Source organism: Peromyscus californicus, unplaced genomic scaffold (assembly GCF_007827085.1).
Source record: "Peromyscus californicus insignis strain IS unplaced genomic scaffold, ASM782708v3 Scaffold_4__1_contigs__length_199733344, whole genome shotgun sequence".
Taxonomy (NCBI): domain Eukaryota; kingdom Metazoa; phylum Chordata; class Mammalia; order Rodentia; family Cricetidae; genus Peromyscus; species Peromyscus californicus.
This window is the reverse complement of record NW_026294562.1, coordinates 52436069-52453758: the sequence shown is the minus strand read 5'-3', so window position 1 is coordinate 52453758 and position 17690 is coordinate 52436069. Positions and strand designations below refer to the sequence as shown.

The 17690-nt window shown below is 52.0% G+C and overlaps 1 protein-coding gene across 1 annotated transcript in view; it reads left to right on the top strand.

Moving 5' to 3' along the window:
- Nucleotides 1-9828: 9828 nt before the first annotated feature.
- Ahnak (AHNAK nucleoprotein) overlaps nt 9829-17690 on the top strand; it is a 29068-nt gene continuing 21206 nt past the window's right edge. The window contains 1 exon segment of the mRNA XM_052761087.1: nt 9829-9847. The gene's annotated coding sequence lies outside the window, so the exon portion shown is untranslated.

Sequence of the window (17690 nt, the reverse complement as noted above, 5' to 3'; positions counted from 1 at the left end):
CACCTTCATCCTCCCTCTCTGAGCCTCCCTCTCTGCAGGAAGGGTGACTCATCTGCATGTCCTGCTTCATGCTTCTAACACTGGTGGTTTGGTGCAGGGTGCAGGGTGGCCAGGTTGTTAGGTAGAACCTGTACCTGGGGACCAGTACACACAGAGAGCTGAGGAGAGGGTATGGAAGGCTGCTGGGATGGGCCCCTGGGAAGGGTTAACAGGAGTTTCTAGTGTGGGGGGGTGTAGTGGGGGAGCACATCTGGGGTTAGTTCTGTCCCGCCCTGCCCTGGGGAGGCCTGAGTCACCACACTGCCAGCCTGGCCTTCCCCCATCTCAGCTTGGGCTGGAGGTATCTTGTTAGAGCCTAGCCTGCCTCTGCCATCAGCCACCAATACAAGCGTGAGCCTGTGAATGTTTCTGGGTGCTAGGTAGTTTTCCCTGTGTGCCAGGGGCCCTATGCCACCAGCCACTGTCTAGAGTTGGCAGCACTGTGCACACAAGCTGGCAGAGTTGGGGGTCAAGGGCAGAAGGGGACGGGGTGTTGGGAATGGGTCACCTGAGAACACAACAGGATCTTGGAAAACTAGTGGAATGAGAGAAGGAGGCCATTGTATCCCCACTTAATGGGCAGACTCAGAGCTCAGAGGGAGGTTGAAAAAAGAGGGGTCAAGGCCTAAAGTTGCAGTTGACTCAGATATAATCGTTACAGAGCCTGGAGTGTGAATGGGAAGGCAGAGCCTTGGCTTACTTAGTTTGTAGATAAGCCGGTAGATACTGGTCATAAGCCGCTATTTTAGCTTTGTTGGCAATTCTGCATAAGTCACTTATTACAATTAAAATTCCTTAAAGTTCTTCCAACATGGACCTAGATTGTCTTTTTTTTTTTTTTTTTTTTTTTTTTTAAATTCATATCTTGCCCTGAGCCAGATCTGGACAGCTGCTTCTCACTGGGTTGGACCCATCCCACCAGCTGCCCACATGCCCCAAATGTGCCACTTCCCCCTTTGAAAGATGAGGGGGGTGCACACTCTAGTGTTGAAGAGGAATGAAGTGCCTTGAGTGCCCCACCCAGGCATTTCTGAAATTAAGTTTCCGTGGCAACCGGCAGTTCTCAGAACTCAGAATGTCCCTCCATACATATCAGATGCATTGTGGTAGGTGGCTATAGCTTGCCCGGACTCTTGCAGTGGGAGGCCAACAGTATACTGTAACATCGTCATTTGTTCTGGTCCTCTGTGTTTAAATATAATTAAGGGTACCCACCCTGCTTGCTTCCCTAATGCTGTGCAGCTGAAATATTGATGCCCCTGAAAGTTAGAGATGCTGCCACCTGCTCCTGTCTGTGTGCTCTACTCAGGCTGGCATGGCTCCCAGAGTAGACTGTTTCTTACTCCAGTGAGGTTCTGGGATGTCCTGTGCTCCAGTGCCTAGGGCTTGGGTAGAGACCCTTCTCCAGGGGATGGCTGCAGAGTATTACTATTCACTTTAATCATAAGAGGAAGAATACCTTGGGTATGTAGTAGTGGTTCATTTGGATATCTGTTTCTGGGTCCCCCTCTTCCAAATCCCCCTTTTATTTCCCTGATTTCCACAGGAAGCCTGTAGGGTTTTTTTTTTTTTTTTGAAAGAGGGTCTTAGGTAACTTGGGCTAGCCTTGAACTCATACAGCAGGGAATGACCTTGTTCTATTCTCCCTTCACCTTAGTGCTAGATCACAGGTGTGTGATACTGTGACTGTATTATATAATGCTGGGGAACCCATGGCTTTGTGCATGTTCAGAAAGTTCTCTACCAATTGAGCTACATCCCCATCCCTGAGTGTACAGATCAGGAGCTGGGTGGCCAGACTGTGGCACTATTTTCTGATAGGATCTCCCATGGAATGTGCCTCTATTTCCAGCTGTCCCATCCCCTTGCAGCAGCAGCAGCTGTCATGTGAAAGCGTGGAGCTGGCTCAGCCCTTTTGCAATTATCTGGCTGGTTCTGCCAGGACTGGGGGTGGACAGTGAAGATGGGCAGAGCTAATGGTAGTTGGGAGCATGGCAGGGCATGAGGGAGCTGGTGGAGCTAAGGAGAACTGGCTTTGAGGGCTGAGGAAGGGTTGTCTAGGTCAAGTGGGAGGAGCAGAGAGCAGCTGAACAGGAAAGGGAGACAGAAAGGCTTCCCTCATAGGAAGTGGGGCATTGAGATGGGAGGACAACTTGGTAGATGCAAGGGAGGGTGTTCTAGCGGGACCCTAGCCAGTCCAGGGAGCTCCTCATTTCCCCTGACTCACTGCAGAGCTGTAGTCCTTTACCATGTGGTGCTTGAGTCACCCAGTTGCCTAGGGTGTTGGCTGCCTTATGGTGGCAGTGCCTCTGCCTGGCCCCGCCCTGTCCCACCCATTCCCATTCATTTCTGCTGTTAGGACAGGGGTTAGTAAACACACCCCTTTTATTCCACTCTCTTCAAATAGTAACTATCCATTTCTTTGACTCAGCCTTACAGAATGTACCTCACTCAGGGACTGTCAGAAAAACCATCCCAAGTCATCCTTTATTTCACATGTGAATGAACTGGAGCCCAGAGAGGGGAAGTGACTTATCACACATACTTCCCAGTCTCAGTTCTTAGAGCTGAATCTGAGTCACCTTTACTCCTAAGTAGGAGAACACTTCACTGAAGCTGATGGTAATTACAGTGGACACAGAATGTAACTTTTGGAGGATAGAGAGGAGGTGACTTCCAAAGGTTCCAGCAGCTCGATGCTCTGTGCTAAGAAGCCTAGAAGGGAAGCAAGTCCCAGGGCAGGGTCAGCTATAGCAATAAGTCTGGAGTGGGCAGAGGGTAAGGGTGTAGCAGAGGCAAGACTGAGTGACAGGAACCTCAACTATGCGGTGACTCAGGCCCTGGGCAGCCTAGGCCCTTCCTTCTCTTCTCAGCCTGATCTCCTTAAGCTGGGCTTGGGGAAGTGTGAACAGAAGAGGGAGGAAACCCAGGCTGGCATTCCTTTCCCCGGGAAGGCAGAGGAAGTTGGAAAGCTGAGTTCCGTGGAAGAGTCAAGGCTGGTGTTCCCCAATCTCTCTGTCCCTTTGGGGAGGGGGAGCAGGCTGGGACTGTTGTGTTCATTCCAGCTCCCTCCCTCTGCTCCTGTTTGCAGCCCTGCCTGCCCATTCTGTCTCCTGTCTTCCCTCCCTCTTAAGCAATCATTTGCCTTGATTTTCTTTTCCCTAATCTCCCACAGCATCCCTAGGCCTGAAGTTTGTCTGTTGCTGGTGTGGGTGTTCACCCTTCTCTCTGTTCAGCTACTTTCCTTTCTCTGGGATAGTCTTTCTAACCCTTCCTTCCAGGCTTCTGTCTCTGAGTCAGCCCCATCATTCTTAACCAACTTTAACTTGGACTCCACTTGGGCCTAAAGATTTCATTAGGACCCAGTCCATGGAAGGTTTCCCTATATTTGAGCAATTCAGGAAGTCCTTATTTGAAGTTTGAGGTTAGTTACAGGCTGAGATTTGCACTGAACGGGGGAAGAGCGATCTTAATTTGGTTAAGAGGGAAGAGTTCAGAGTTTGAGAATTGCTTAGGAAATGTTTAGTTTCCAGAACTACCCAATTGGTTGGCTGGAAAAGACAATAGATTAGGAAGAGCTCAGAGTGAATGGAGAAGGGCCTGTTTGACAGGGTCCACTAGTCCTGGGGCCTGGTGGGTGGAGGTAGGCTCTGGGAGAACCCCATGGCCCTCAGAAGAGTTGGCATTCATTTTTCTGTTTCTAAGTGTGCCATCCAAAAGGACCTTCAGTGTGTGTGTGAGTGTGTGGGTGTGGGTGTGTGGTATGTTTCTAAAGAGACTGCAAACAGCATACTTTTGCTTCCTTTCTGGGACCACACTTGAAAAGCTGTTGGCTTTTTTTTCTTTAATGTACTGATTTCAGAAGAAGGGACTGTGGCAAGAAGGGAGGGGAAGGGGAATCCCCTGGCAGAGGGCCCATCCACAGAGCTCCCCTTTGTGGTTACTATGGAAACAGGCATAATAGGAACAAAACATAGGCATGTTGCTTAGCAACCTAGGAGCTACAGGTTTGTCACACACACATACTCATAACTCCTTCATTTCAGGGAACCCCCCCAGGGTAGGAGCGTCATTTCTGGAAGCTGGGTTATCCCAGTGATGAGTCCAAGAGCTCATGTAGCTTTGCCTGTGAGTCTGGAGGACTGAGGTGTGGGTACCTCTGATACAGTGCCAACCTTCCAGCTGACCTGAACCCGGGCTGCTGTTGACAGGAGTCTGAAAGCTTGATGAAAACACGGGTTTCCTTTTCAGTGTTAGAACAGAGGAGACTCTTAAAGTGAGCGTGGTGTGTGTGTGTAAGAGAGAGAGAGAGAGAGAGAGAGAGAGAGAGAACACTTATGCATCTGATATTGGGTGTGGGACAGCGGAATAAAAGGGTGGAAAACAGAACTGACAAGGAACTGCAGACAAGGTAAGGGCTTGTGAGACATTCCTTCTGGACTGTGGCTGTAGGGCAGGGATTCCATCCTGCTGAGTTCCCTGTGGTCTACTTCACTGACACAAGTCCTTGGCCCAGTGTTGGATGGACAATAATGTTTGTGCAGCTGCAGCAAAGATCTGCAAGTAGGGGAATTGTTCCCTGGGGGGCTGACAGTCTGGAAAAGATGTGATAGAGAGGCAAGACACTGGTACAAAGAATAAGGGTTTTGGAGCCAGTTATCCGGAGAGCACTCAAGAACATGTCACTGAAGGCTGAGGATATACCTTAGTGGTGGAGTGTTTGCCTAGTATTGATCACTAGCTGGCTTTGATCACTAGCATCACAGTAAATGACTTGTTTCTGAGTGATGTCTGCCAGTCCGTCCCCCCACTCCCCACACACACAGCACACGAGGAGGAATGTCCCTTGTCTTTTGGGAATGTAAATGTGAGTGGGAACTTTAATTTTTCCTTTGCCAGCTCTGTGACTGTAGGTATTTCAGTAACCCCTCTGAGACCATTTCCTCATCAAGTACCCCTCTCTCAGGGTATGTGAGGACTCAGTGAGCTGATAGGTGAAAAGAGTCACATACGGGCTAGAGAGATGGCTTAGTGGCTAAGAGCACTGACTGCTCTTCCAGAGGTCCTGAGTTCAATTCCCAGCAACCACATGGTGGCTCACAACCACCCATAATGAAATCTGGTGCTGTCTTCTGGCCTGCAAGGACACATGTAGGTAGAACACTGTATACATAATAAATAAATCTAAAAAAAAAACCAATTAAATGTTTGTTTTTAAAAAAGAGTCACATACAATGGCTGTTAGGGTGGGATTTCCACGGAAAACTTTTGTGTGTGTGCTTTTTTGAGACAAGGTCTCACTCTGTAACCCAGGCTGGCTTGGAACTATATAGTCCAAACTGGCCTGGAGCTCAGTGATCCTCCTGCCTCACCTCACTGAGCGTTCAGATTACAGTCATGGAACTGTCATCACACCAGTCTGAAAACTTGAAAACAACCCCTTCCTCCGGGCTAGTTAGGAAATCCCAGGTCTGGTTCTAATCGAACTATCATGATCTTTAAGGAGCTGGGTCGAGGTTATCCCTTCTCTGTTCTCTTGGCCTGCAATGGGACAGGAGCCAGTTCCCAGGACTCGGCCCTGACCAGGTAACCTTGGCATGTTTAACCCTGAGTGAAGTGTCTGGACAGTGATCCCTGCTCTGCTAACTGCTCCAAAAGCCAGCCTTGCCCTCCTGCCTTCTTCCCTGTTGACCGAGAGGGTGGCCAGAACAAACAGTGGGGCAGTACCATTGGCTCAGAGCCCAGGAAGCTCGCTCTCCTGAGAGGATGGACTGAGGACGGACACAGTTGAGGTGACTGATGCTCACATCCCTTCCTTCTTTCTCTCCTGTGCCAACCTCCTTCCCCCTCCCCACTCCACCCCACCTGGAGTGCTCCTTGCAGATACCCAGTGTCTCTGGGCTTATGTCACATCATAGCCACCTTCCTAAAAGCCCTGGGATAAATGAATCAGTTTCCTTTTGAACATCAGGAAACTTGTTCTTCCAAGGAATCAAATGAAGATTCATTTCAAAGTGAGAAATCTGTTGGTAAATGATTAACTGGTGACTTTTGGGGAGAGTGTCTGAGTAGATAAAAAGGGAGAAATTTACTTTTTGTTTTTTTGAGACAAGGTATTATGTAGCCCAGGCTGACTTTGGACCCTTTATGTAGCCAAGGTCACAGATGACCCTGACTCCTAGGGGTTGGGGCCAGACAGTCTCAGAGTGTACCACCAAACTAGGCAGAAGTTTACTTTTTATTGTTCTACTTCTCTGTATTGCTTAAATTTCAAGGATTGGGATGCAGCTCAGTTGTATAGTGTTCATTTTATCATGTAAGAGGCCTTGGGTTTGATTCCTAGCACACACACACACACACACACACACACACACACACACACACACACACAACAAAGACCTAACAAATACCCCTCATCACTATGGAGGCATTGATTTTTTTTTTTTTAATGTCAACAAGGATTACCTGGTTTAGGATTGCAGAGTACTTTATCTTATTCTTGGTCTATGTTTAAGAAATAAATGCTATTTATATGTAGATAGGGTCTCACTATGTAGCCCAGGTTGGCCTCAAACTCACAGAAGTTGCCAGTCATTACCTCTTGAGTGCTGGGATTAGAGGTATGCACCATCATACCTGGTTCAATAAATGTATGCATATGAATTTAAAGTGAGTGAAATCAAATGTCTTGATGTGGTGAACATTTGAGAGGCTAAGGTGGAGTTGCTGTACACATGAGGACAACCAAACCTATATTGTGAATTCCAGGCCAGCCTGGGCTACATTGTAGAACCCCGTTTGAGTAAATCACAATTGATTGAGGGCTAGCCTAGGAGATGACTCAGCCTGTTAAGTCACTTGTCACCAAGGCTGCTGACCTGTTTGGTCCCAGTACCCACGTGGTGGACGGAGAGAACCAGCTCCAAGTTGTCCTCTGACCTCCACATGTGCGTGAATACTAAATAAATAAATTCAAGAATGACTGGCTCTTGAGTTTTTTTTTTTTTTTTTGGTTATGTTTTGACCTGATCCTTACTGTGTTATCTCTGGTGGCCTGGAACTCACTACTGTGTAGCCCCTAGTGAGTGCTGGGAAAGGTGTGGATTTTTTTTTTTTTTTGAAAGGTTGAGCCTATGACAGACAGTGTGCTTGTGATGATGTCTGGTAGGGTTGAGTCACTAGATGAGAGAGAGAGAGAGAGAGAGAGAGAGAGAGAGAGAGAGAGAGAGAGAGAGAGAGAGAGAGGAGAAGCATGTTAGTGGCCAATTCTCTGCTTTGCCTGTCTTTACATGTCCATGCCTGTCTGAATTTCTACCTCGTTTCTCCACCTTGGCGTGTCCATTATCTGTGTCTGTTGTCTGTCACTCCTGCTGTTGCCTCCCTCCCCCCACCGCCTGTACCCTGTGTGGTAACTGGACCTGGACACAGCCCCCAGGGCTGGCAGGAGACTTGCCTGATATTTTTAGCCTGTAAACATGTTTGCCATTTCAGAGGACAGGGCAGGGCTGGTCTCAGCACCAGCCCACTCATGATCTTGGAGCGAAGGAGCTCCTACCTCAGGCCAAGGTCTCAGTTCTCCAGCCTGAGGTCTCTTGGGGCATTTGGAAAGGAAGGGAAACTGGAGTGGGCAGTTGGTTCGCCACTTGCCAGGGAGGGTAGAACTCTTGGGGAAGAAGAAAAAGGGAGGTGTGTGGGGGGGATGTAGCCAGAAGGCCCCTGCAACCCCATCATTAAGCATTTAATAAAATCCACATCTAGTTAGAAGTGGCTGTGGGAAATGGCTGTAAATTGGGGAGCTGAACAACTTGCAAATGGGAATATGGGGGAAGGGGCCGAGGGGCAGGAGAAAGACTGAGGAGGCAGAGAAAAAGCTGGATCTTGGGTTCCTTAAGGTTAGTGAGGCAAGGTGGCTCACACCTTTAATCCCGGGAGGCAGAGGCAGGCGAAGCTGTGAGGCTACCTGGGTCTAGCCAGTTCCAGGACCGCCAGGGCTACATAGACTGCTGCCCTCCAAACAAAACAAGAAAAATCCCAAACAGCATGGGGACAGTGTCTGCAGAAGAGTGTGAGCAGCCTGTGACTCGTCCAGGGGCTGCAGGCCTGACTCTGGTGTCGCGACAGTTGCTGAACAGCACCGTGATATGGTGCATAGGTGATCCCATTTCTAGGGGTTGGGGTCTGAGCCTTAGAGTCAGCATGTTTTGTAGAAGGAGATGAGAGGGCCTCGAGAGAGTCTGAAGGTGAGAAATGGGTGCGGCTGCAGAAGCTTGGGAACCAAGACAGGAGGCTAGGGCCTGGGACTGAAGTGTCTCAGCTTGAGAGAAAGCTCAAAGGTCTGTGTTGAGGCTGGAGGTCGAGGCTGAATCATCTGAGCTTCTTGGCTCTTCCTGCAGAATGGGTTGACGCTGAATTCCAACTGTGAGGGTGAGCCCCTGCACTTGCGTGCTTCCAGGAATTTCTTGCCGGTGGAAGCACACACTGCTCAAACTGGGGTGGGAAGATCCAGACCCGGGACAGGAGCAGTAGATGGGATAGGGGAAGGGAATAGGCGACGCCTCCTCGTCCTTGAGCCCCCTCGCCAGTCTCCCCTCACCAGCCCACTCCCGGGTGGCTTCAGCGTTGGTCTCGCTCTCGGGTCCCAGCCCTGCTCGGGCCCCGCCCGGCCCCGCCCTCTCCCCACAGCTCGGGGCAGACCCGCCCGAGTTACAAGAGCCGCCTCCGCGCGCGGGGGCCCGGCCACTTGGAGCAGCTCTGCCGCGGGGACTGCACTGTCCGCCCTGCCAGACCCGCCCCGACTGGGGCTCGCCGTCGCCAGCAGTCACAGCACTGCGACCTCGGGCCCTACGCCGGCTATGGCTGCGTCCTGGGACTGAGCCCGCAGGTAGGGAAGCGAAGCGCAGGGTGGTGCGGTCTGGAGCTAGGGCACGGGTCTGGAGCTAGGGGAGGGAGGGACTCGGGCGACGTGCGTTTGCAGTAGTGTCACTGCGAGGGCTCCAACAGTTCAGAGCAGACCCGGCCGCCTGTGGCTGCCAGGGCAGGAGACGCGTCGCGCTTCGGGAGTGGAGCTCTCTCCTCCCGAGTTGGGGCACAAGTCGGGCTAAGTTAGAAAATCGCTTGGATCTGTGCTTTGATGCGCTTTATGTTTTTCCTGTGGGCGGACTGTCGTCCCAACTGCTCTGCAGGGCGCAGCGTTCCTGGCCTGGTGGCCCCTGTCCCACCCCTTCACTTTGGGGCGGTGGCTCGGAGCGCTGCTGGGTTCCTATTCCATGTTTACTGGAAAAGTTTTCCGAGATCCCCGTCGCGGTGCTCCCGCCCCTCCGGCGCCCCTCCACCGCGTACCCCCTCTGCTGTCCTTCGCGGCTCTCCACACCTCCGCCCCGAACTCCGCGTCCCGAGTCCCCTCAGCCCCACCCTGCTCTGTACCACCAGCCTCTCCCTTTCTGGCTCCTAGGGGCGCCTTCAGCAGCTCCCCTTCAGCTGCCCCGCCCTAGTCTTGCCCCTCCGTGTTCCCAGATCCAGAAGACTCCCTTCTTCCTCCAGGGCGTCGGAGCCTGGAAGTTTGCAGCGCGCCTCCCTGCGGGATGGGTGGGAGTGGGGGTGGGGGACATAATTAGGGAGATTCCTGCGCTGGAGTGGGCGGGGAGGAGGGCTGTGCAAGCGACTCAGTCCCCAGAACCTCCCTTGCTCCTTCTAGAGGCGGTGCTTTCTCCCCACCCCACCCCACTCCCAAACTCGTCCGGGCGGGATGGCCCCCGCCCCAGCGCCTGGCTAGACGCCAGCAGCCTGAGGAATGTAGTGGTTGGAGCCGGTGACTAATTCAAACCAGAATTCGGGGGGGAGTGGTGAGGGGCAAAAGGGAGGGGGAAAGGGGCAGTGAGTAGGCGGTGGGGGCCAGAGCGCTGGGCGTTGGTGAAGGACTTCACTGCGCTCTCTGGAACCCTCCACTTTGGCTGTGTGAGCCAGCGGAGAGGGCGGGGGCGGGGGGCGAGATCCTGCTGTGGGGTTGGAAAGGCAGCATGCTTAGGGTGTGTGCAGAGAGCTGTGTTATGTAAGGCTTTCCCATGCAGGGAGGGGATGTGCAGTGTGCAACGGCCTGGGCCTCCTTTGGCCAGGAGCGGGTTTGGGGGGAACACAGAACCTTGGTGGTGCTGGGTTGGCAGCAGGGCTAGCTGTACTTGGCGGTGAGCATTGGAAGACTCTTAGAGGGGACCTGGGGATGTCCTACACCAAGTTCTTCCACTTGTTATTGGGGTGTGTGTTGTGTGTGTGTGTGTGTGTGTGTTGTGTGTGTTGTGTGCGTGCGTGCGTGCTTGCCGTCGCCCTCTGTCACTTCTGCACAGTCTGAGCACAGAAGATTGCAGGAACAGGGCCTGCGCTGGCGCCCTGGTTTGGCAGGGTGTGGCCCTGAGCTGTCTTCGAGGCCACGAGGTGCTCCCGGGGTGCTTGTATTCTCAGTGTTCCTGTTCTGGGGAGGGCAGCTGTAGAAAAGCTTCCTGAGGTAGTCGGGGTCCTTGGAGAGTGACCTGGAATTCCCAGGAGAAAAAGGACCCAGAGGTCTACTTCTGTCCCCAGAACACTGCTGGACTCCCAATAAATAGTTTTGAAACAGTCTCCCATTAAAATTTAACCTCAATGAAAGGGACCATCTCCACGGCACCCCTTTTCTAACAGCAGCCTAACCTATGGTGTTGGGCTGAGTTCACAGGATCCAGTGATTCAGCTGGGTACCGTCCTCATAGGTGTGTGTGTGTGTGTGTGTGTGTGTGTGTGTGTGTGTGTGTGTGTGTGTAGGGCAGACAGGAAGATGCCATGGGAAGTGTTGCAGGGTCTCTACCCGTACTGAGAGTAGTCTAGGTGAACAGACGGCTTTGGTTGTGCCCGGTGAGGGAAGTCCCTGGGGTAGGGTGGGTCTCTTTTCACTTTCCCAAGCTGAAGGAACCATTAGCTTCCTTCTCTCACCTTGAGAACCTACAGGGCTAGGCTGCATCTGGGATGTAGAGTGTGTAGACTGTGAGGGAGAAGGGAACCCCTCATTTAAGGGCACTTCCTTGCTCTGAGCTGAGACACGGGGCAAGGGAGTGTGGGAAAGGCCCTGGGAGCATGGAGGCTGAGCTAGAAAAGGACTCGGGGCCCTGGGTGCTGATAGGGATGACGTCTGGAAGGTGTCTGAACTCCTTTCTAGATCTCCCGTCCCTAAGAGGTTATGCAAAGGGACCTTGTTAAGAGAACCAGGACATTCAGGGAGACATGTGAGTCATTCAAGGCTTAGTGCTGATAATATGGAGGTCAGCAGCAACGCAAAGGGTCTTGGCCTAGCACCCCAAAGAGCTGAGGACTAGCCAGACGAGGTTCAAGGGTGGGGCTCCAGGTCCAGGAAAGGACAGGAGAGAGAGAGAGTGAACTAAGAAGCTCTGTGGAGGAAGAGTAGTGTTAGTCAAGGCCGGGATGAGCTTTGGGGCCCCCGGGTCACTTCAGATCCACGGAGGCTCTGCCTAGGGGTTCAGAGCACCACCACGCCTGACTCTTCTGCTCCACTTGGAACTGCCTGCTGGGTTCTGGCAGAGCACACCACTCTGAGCCTGAGGAGCTGGTTTGAGGAGTTGGGGTAAAGCTGTGGGAGTGGAGGAGTGTGTGTGGGGCACTGGGGTGTGGTCACTACCTTTTTCAGAACTTGGGAACTGCCTGGAGACAGACAAGAGAGGCAGACTGGGAGAGCTAGTCTGACTTCTGAAGGGATCTTTGCCTGGATGCCCCCAAGTTTCTCTCCTCGGGGATGGGCTGACCACGTGCTTGTATTCATGTAGGTTGGAGGAAGGGAGGCGGCTGTCAATTTAGTGTATGCGCTACACTTGGGCCGCAGCAGTGGTGAGTGTCTAGGGCTTTCTGCCCTCTTTACCCGCTTCAGGTGTCAGCCAGGCTCTCAGGGGCTGGCAATTCCCTGGATTTGACCACTGGCTGCCTTCGGAAGCCTTCCTGAAGATAGCGTCATCCATACCTGAGTTTGCCCAGGAAGTGTTGGCCTGGGGGGTGGTAGTTCCACAGACCGTTTCTGCAGGAATGTCTGGGTGTGCTTTGACGAAGCTCCCTTTCTCTCTCTGAGCCCCAGTTCCCACTGGGGCTAAGGCTCAAATGATTTGTCTTGGGTCTGTCGCTGCATTGCAGCAGGGGTCATTGTTCCGCTGTGGTCTTGAGCCTCTACGTCTTTGAGTGAAGTTTGTGTTACTGCCTGTGACAGGATGTCCTGTTGGCTGTTCATGGGGCACTCAGACTGTGCGAGGCCTAGATGTGTCACCTCTGTTGGCCTCCTGAGACTTGGAGGGCAGAGGCAATGGCCGTCAGTGTACAGAGACTGCGGCTAAGGAATGAAGTAAGTAAGCTCCTTTGCCCTGTACGGGTCCAGGCCTTGAAGTTTGTGTCCGGAGGCCTTTAAGAAGGATAGGGCAGCCTTGGGAGTAGAGTCCCCACAGCTGAGCAGCAAAGCATTGCAGAGCCTGTCGGGGAGCGGCATCCTGCCTGGTCCCTGGGGGCTGGAGCGGAGGTTCTGGGGGAAGGGGAAGTGCCTGGAGCTGATCCTGGCTACGTGTCCTGGCTAGGCTGTGCGTGTGCGTGTGCGTGTGTGTGTGTGTGTGTGTGTGTGTGCGCGTGTGCGTGTGCGTGTGTGTGGTGTGTATGTGTGTGTATGTGTGTGTGCGTGTGTGTATGTATGTGTGCATGTGTGTGTGTATGTGTGTGTGTGCGAGCATGCGAGCGTGTAGCTACTGCCTTTTGAAGACCTGGCCCTGAGTCTTCGCTACATGGCCTGACCACTGGGGGGCGAACATGCAGCACCTACCAGGGAGTTGGGTGGGGCCCAGGGTATATTCTAAATTGTAATCTACCCCCCAGGCAACTCAAGATGCTTCTCCCCTTGGCTCCCCAACCATAGGACACTGCCCTCAGAGTTGGTGTCTTCATCCCAGCCGTCTTGTCTAAGGCCAAATCTTCCTTGACGTTGTGGCCAGATAAGGAACTTCCCACTGGATAATATAATGCTGTCCTCAGTCTCTGTCACTAGGAGAGGTGGAGAGTCCCTCCTGGTCTCCTGGACAGGGGAAGGAGAGGGACTCTCCCTGCTGGAAGTGAGAATTTAGAGCTTCAGGCCCTGTGGCTTGTTCTAAGAGTTGGTGGTGGTGGTGGGGGGGGGGGATGTATGTGACCAGAGTAGAGAGAAGTGGAGGTGGAGATCAAGAAGCAGTCATGGGGCTCAGGGCGTGGTGGTGCACACCTGCCTTTAATCCCAGCAGAGATCGGCAGGTGGCTGCTTTGGAGGTCAGTGAACAAAAGACCCCAACATGATGGGGAGGCGGAGGCTAGTAAAACTTCCTCCCAGTAGAAGCCATGGGCTGGGTCAGCACCACCTTCTTCCTTCTGTGGCAGGTAGCATGGCCTAACCCCGGCAGGTGCACACACAGAAAGGAAGGTCCACACCCAGGGACCCAGGGACCAGGAGAACAGGTGACAGGTATCTGCTGAGAGCCAATAAAGCTCACCCCCGAGGACTGAGCCGGGAAGGGTGGGTGATAAGGCCAACAGGGGTCTCCGTGTGCCTCTGTGTATGTGTGTCTCCCCTTAGGTGTTTCTCTGAACATCCCTCCAATATCCAGGCCATCTGGGTCTTGTTGGTCTAATTCTCTTCGATTGTTCTCTCCTGAAAGTTGAAGGTGCCCTCTTCATGTCTACCTAAGTAGCCTAAACTTGAGATATTCCTGTCTTAGCCTCCTGAGGATTATAGGAGGCATGAGACACAAGGTCCATCCCTGTAAAGTTTTTTTGTGTTTGTTTGTTTTGATAGGATCTCGTTATGTAGGCAAGGCTATCCTTGAACTCACTATGTAGCCCAGGATGGGTTGGAACTTGCAGTGAGTGATCCTCCTGGCTCAGCTTCTTAAGTGCTGAGATTACAAATGTATGCCGTTATGCCTGTCTCTGCTAAACATTTGTTTCTCTTGTTTTGTTATTAGTATGTTTTTTTCGATATAAGTATGTTTTTATGTACTTGTGTGTGCGTCCTCATGCTGTGGCACATGTGTAGATGTTTGAGGACAACTTGCAGGAATCAGTTCTCTTCTACTATGCGGGTTTTGTTGATCAAGCTCACGTTGAGTGCTAGAAAGAAAATCTCCCCTTGTTTTCACATATTAGTCCAAGAGAAATCCAGAACTAAGTTCTGGGAAGCTTGGGATTCCTGACCTCTGGGGACACAGCCTCAAAGAGACCCAGAAAGGTCTCTTCAATGCTGGGTCCGGGGTGACTGCAACTCTGCCCAGGTGGGGCTCCCATGAGGCTGGTGAGGCACAATCGGGGAGGCTTCTTTCCATTATCTGGTGGGTGCTTCCCTCTGGCTCCCACTCTCACCTGCTCCAGCACAGGGCTTGCTTCTGCGTATTTCCCTTCTGGTTCTTTCTCAGTGGTTTCTGTGTCTCATCCCATATGTGTATTTGTGTCTTGGTCTCTCTGCTTGGGTCACGACTGTTGGATCGGGGCCTGTCTCCATATCTCTAAAATAAGGTTGTTAATTTTTTCCCTCCAGGATTGTTTGTACGTGAGATGGGACCCTAAGCATGAGATGTCAGCAGCACCGTACAGCTCAGCAGAATTCTTTCTCTTAACTAGTGATGGCGGGGTTTCCTTCATCGTGCAGCTTTCTCTTCCTCTTTGGGGAGTGTTTATGACAGTCTTCTGGGTGTGTCTCCCTTCTATGACTCTCCAACCCTTTGCTTGGTTTTGAGTGTCAGGGCTTTCCCTTTGGCCGAGGTCTCTAATCCTAGCCTTGAGTCATTATGTCCTTGGGATGGAAACTGCTTGTCCCTGGCCTTGTGTGTATAGCAGGTTAGTTAGGGCATGTGGGTGCTGCAGCGCTGGAGGGTTTGGCCACTGAGGGCCTCCCTGATGCAGGGGGAGTTCTTTCTCCCATGAGTATCCCGTTCTGTGTGCAGATTGTGCTGGGCAGGCCCGCTGCCATGTGCCCTTCTAGTGGAGACCTTGTCTTCAGATGTGGCCCATTCAGTTACTGAGGCCCTAGGGCTTGTGACTCATTGTGTGTGTCAGTTCCTGTCACCTTGACAAAGACAGTGGCTATCTGTCGCTGCAGCAGCCATTGCCCTGAGCTCTCATCTGTGGAGAGGAAAGAAAAGGCCCAGTCCCCTGGTGACAGAGGGGAGAGAATGCTCTTCTCTCGGAGTCACCCTTGCCAGGAACTCTGCTTTTGGACATCTTGTGGATCTGCTCAGTATGGGCCCTCTGGGAGCGGGCGGGCACATGCAGAGCCTTGCTGCTGCGTGGATTTTTGTGGTTCTGAGTTGCAGGATGGGGCATTCTGTCATGGCATTTGGCCTGAGCTGTTCTCTATCCCTGAGTCCTTTCTGTTTTTTACCTAGAGCACCCTCATTGCCTCACTCTTTTTCTGTCCTCCAAGCAGCCTTAGGGGTTCTCCACTCTAGCCTGCTTCTTCTTATCACAAAGGCTACCAAGCTCATCTACTGGGCCACAGGAATGGAGCTAGCAGATCTGAGCTCTGGGGCTTTAACACTTCCCTAGTCTAGCCTCTGTGTACCTTCCTTTCCCCATATGTGAGTGGCAGCCAGTGCTGTCCTTTAGAATGCCACTGCAGGGGAAATTTTGCATATCCTTGTTGTCTAAATATGGCAGTGGTAGCCACACGTGGCTGCCAGGCACCTGTAATGTGGCTAGTGGAACTACATTTTTAACTTCAAGATGGGTGTGGCACTACACCTCTGTAATCTCAGAACTCCGAAGGTGGAGGCAGGAGGATCAAGAAGTTTGAGGTCATTCTTAGCTACACAGCAAGTGTGAGGTCAGCTTGGACGAGATGAGACCCGATCTCAAAAAACTAAAAAACAAAAGGGGGAAAAAAGACCCTACAGGGCTGGAGAGATGGCTTGGTGGTTGGAGTGAGTACTGTTTGAGAGGACCCAAGTTCGGGCACCCGGCACCCATGGTGAGCCACTCACAACCACCTGTGATTCCAGTTCCAGCGGGGTTTGACACCTCTGGCCTCATGAGCACTGCAGTCACATACACACGTGCACATCCATGTGAACACAAACACTTATAAAATAATTTAAAACTGGGAGCAGCCTGGCATAGTGGTGCAGACCTTTAACCTCAGCAATTGGGAGGCAAAGGCAGGCAGATCTCCGTGAGTTTGGGGACAGCTTGGTCTACAAAGTGAGTTCTGGGACATCCAGAGCTGCATAGTGGCACCTTGTCTCAAAAAAAGAAAAAAGGACTGATGACTTTAAGCCAGGTGGTGGTGGCACACGTCTTTAATCCCAGCAGAGGCTGGGGGATCTCTTGAGTTCGAGGCCGGCCTGGCAACCAGGCCGCTACACAGAGAAACCTTGTCTCAAAAGCAACAACAACATCAACAACAGCAAAAAGACATTTAATTATTTATGTGTACACCTATGGGCCTGTGTATGCCACACATGTGGAAGCGTACCTGGAGACTAGAGAGCATAGGATCCCTGGAGCTGGAGTTCTGGGTGGTAGTGAGCCCCTGACATGGCTGCTGGGAACTGAACTCAGGTTCTTTGGAAGAGCAGCAAGAGTTCTGAACTCACCCTGAGTCATCGCTCATCTTTTTTACCTAGGGGGAAAATACACAATAATTTAACTATCTGCCTAAAATTATTTTATTTTTGGCTTTTGGAGACAGGTTCTCTTGTAGTTCAGGCCACCCTTAAACTCTAGACCTTCCTGCTTGCCCTCTTGAGTGCTGGGATTATAGGCGTGTATCCCTATGCCAGACTAATCCGTTTCAATTTAAATAGCCGTATGTGGCTACCATGTTAGTAGCACATATTTGACTCTCTTCAAGCCCCAAAGGCTTGTGATGAGTGCATTGTGAAGAATTCCCCCAACCCCCAAAGACCTTTTTTTGTATTTCCCTGGAGGCCTGACTTAACCGAACCATGTGGGAGGAGAGGGAGGCACATCTGGGCTTGCTACGGGCTCCTTTGGTGGAGGACTGACCAAGAGCTGGGGCCCAGAAGCTGAAAACAAGGCCATTCCCACCATGACCTCACACCTCTCATATGCATCCCATGCCTTTCAGGCCTAGATTTGATAAGAAGGGAACCCTTCCTGCCTGCGTCAGGATAACAGAGCTGAGCAGGGCCAACATTTATAGCATGAATCCAATGGTTCCCGTTCTCAGTGGTTGAGAACTTTTCAGAACTGCTCTTCCTCTCAGTAGCCTATACCAAGTCCCTGTTGGTCCTCAGTACTTTTGCATCTAAAGACCCTTGTCCTAGGGCTCAATCTAGAGAAGAGGCACTGTGGGAAGCCCTCGCCCCTCTGGTACTTGGGAGCCTGGCCTAGGAGCCATTGAGTTGACGAGGTTTTAGGCGTGACCCTGTGCATGTCTGGAGCTGTTGCTACAGACTGCAGTGACTCACCGTGGAAGAGGGGAGGGTGGGGCCGCTGTGTGGGTGAGTGAGCTGGCTCTTTCTCCTCTGCTGGCTCAGCACCAGGGTGTTTGGCTGAGCAAGGGGCCCTGCACAAGGAGGAAGACAGGGGTACTGGGGAAACCTGAAGGGGCAGCTTCAGTTCTTAGAGGTCCAAGCTAGAGACTTTTACCTCCCCAGCTT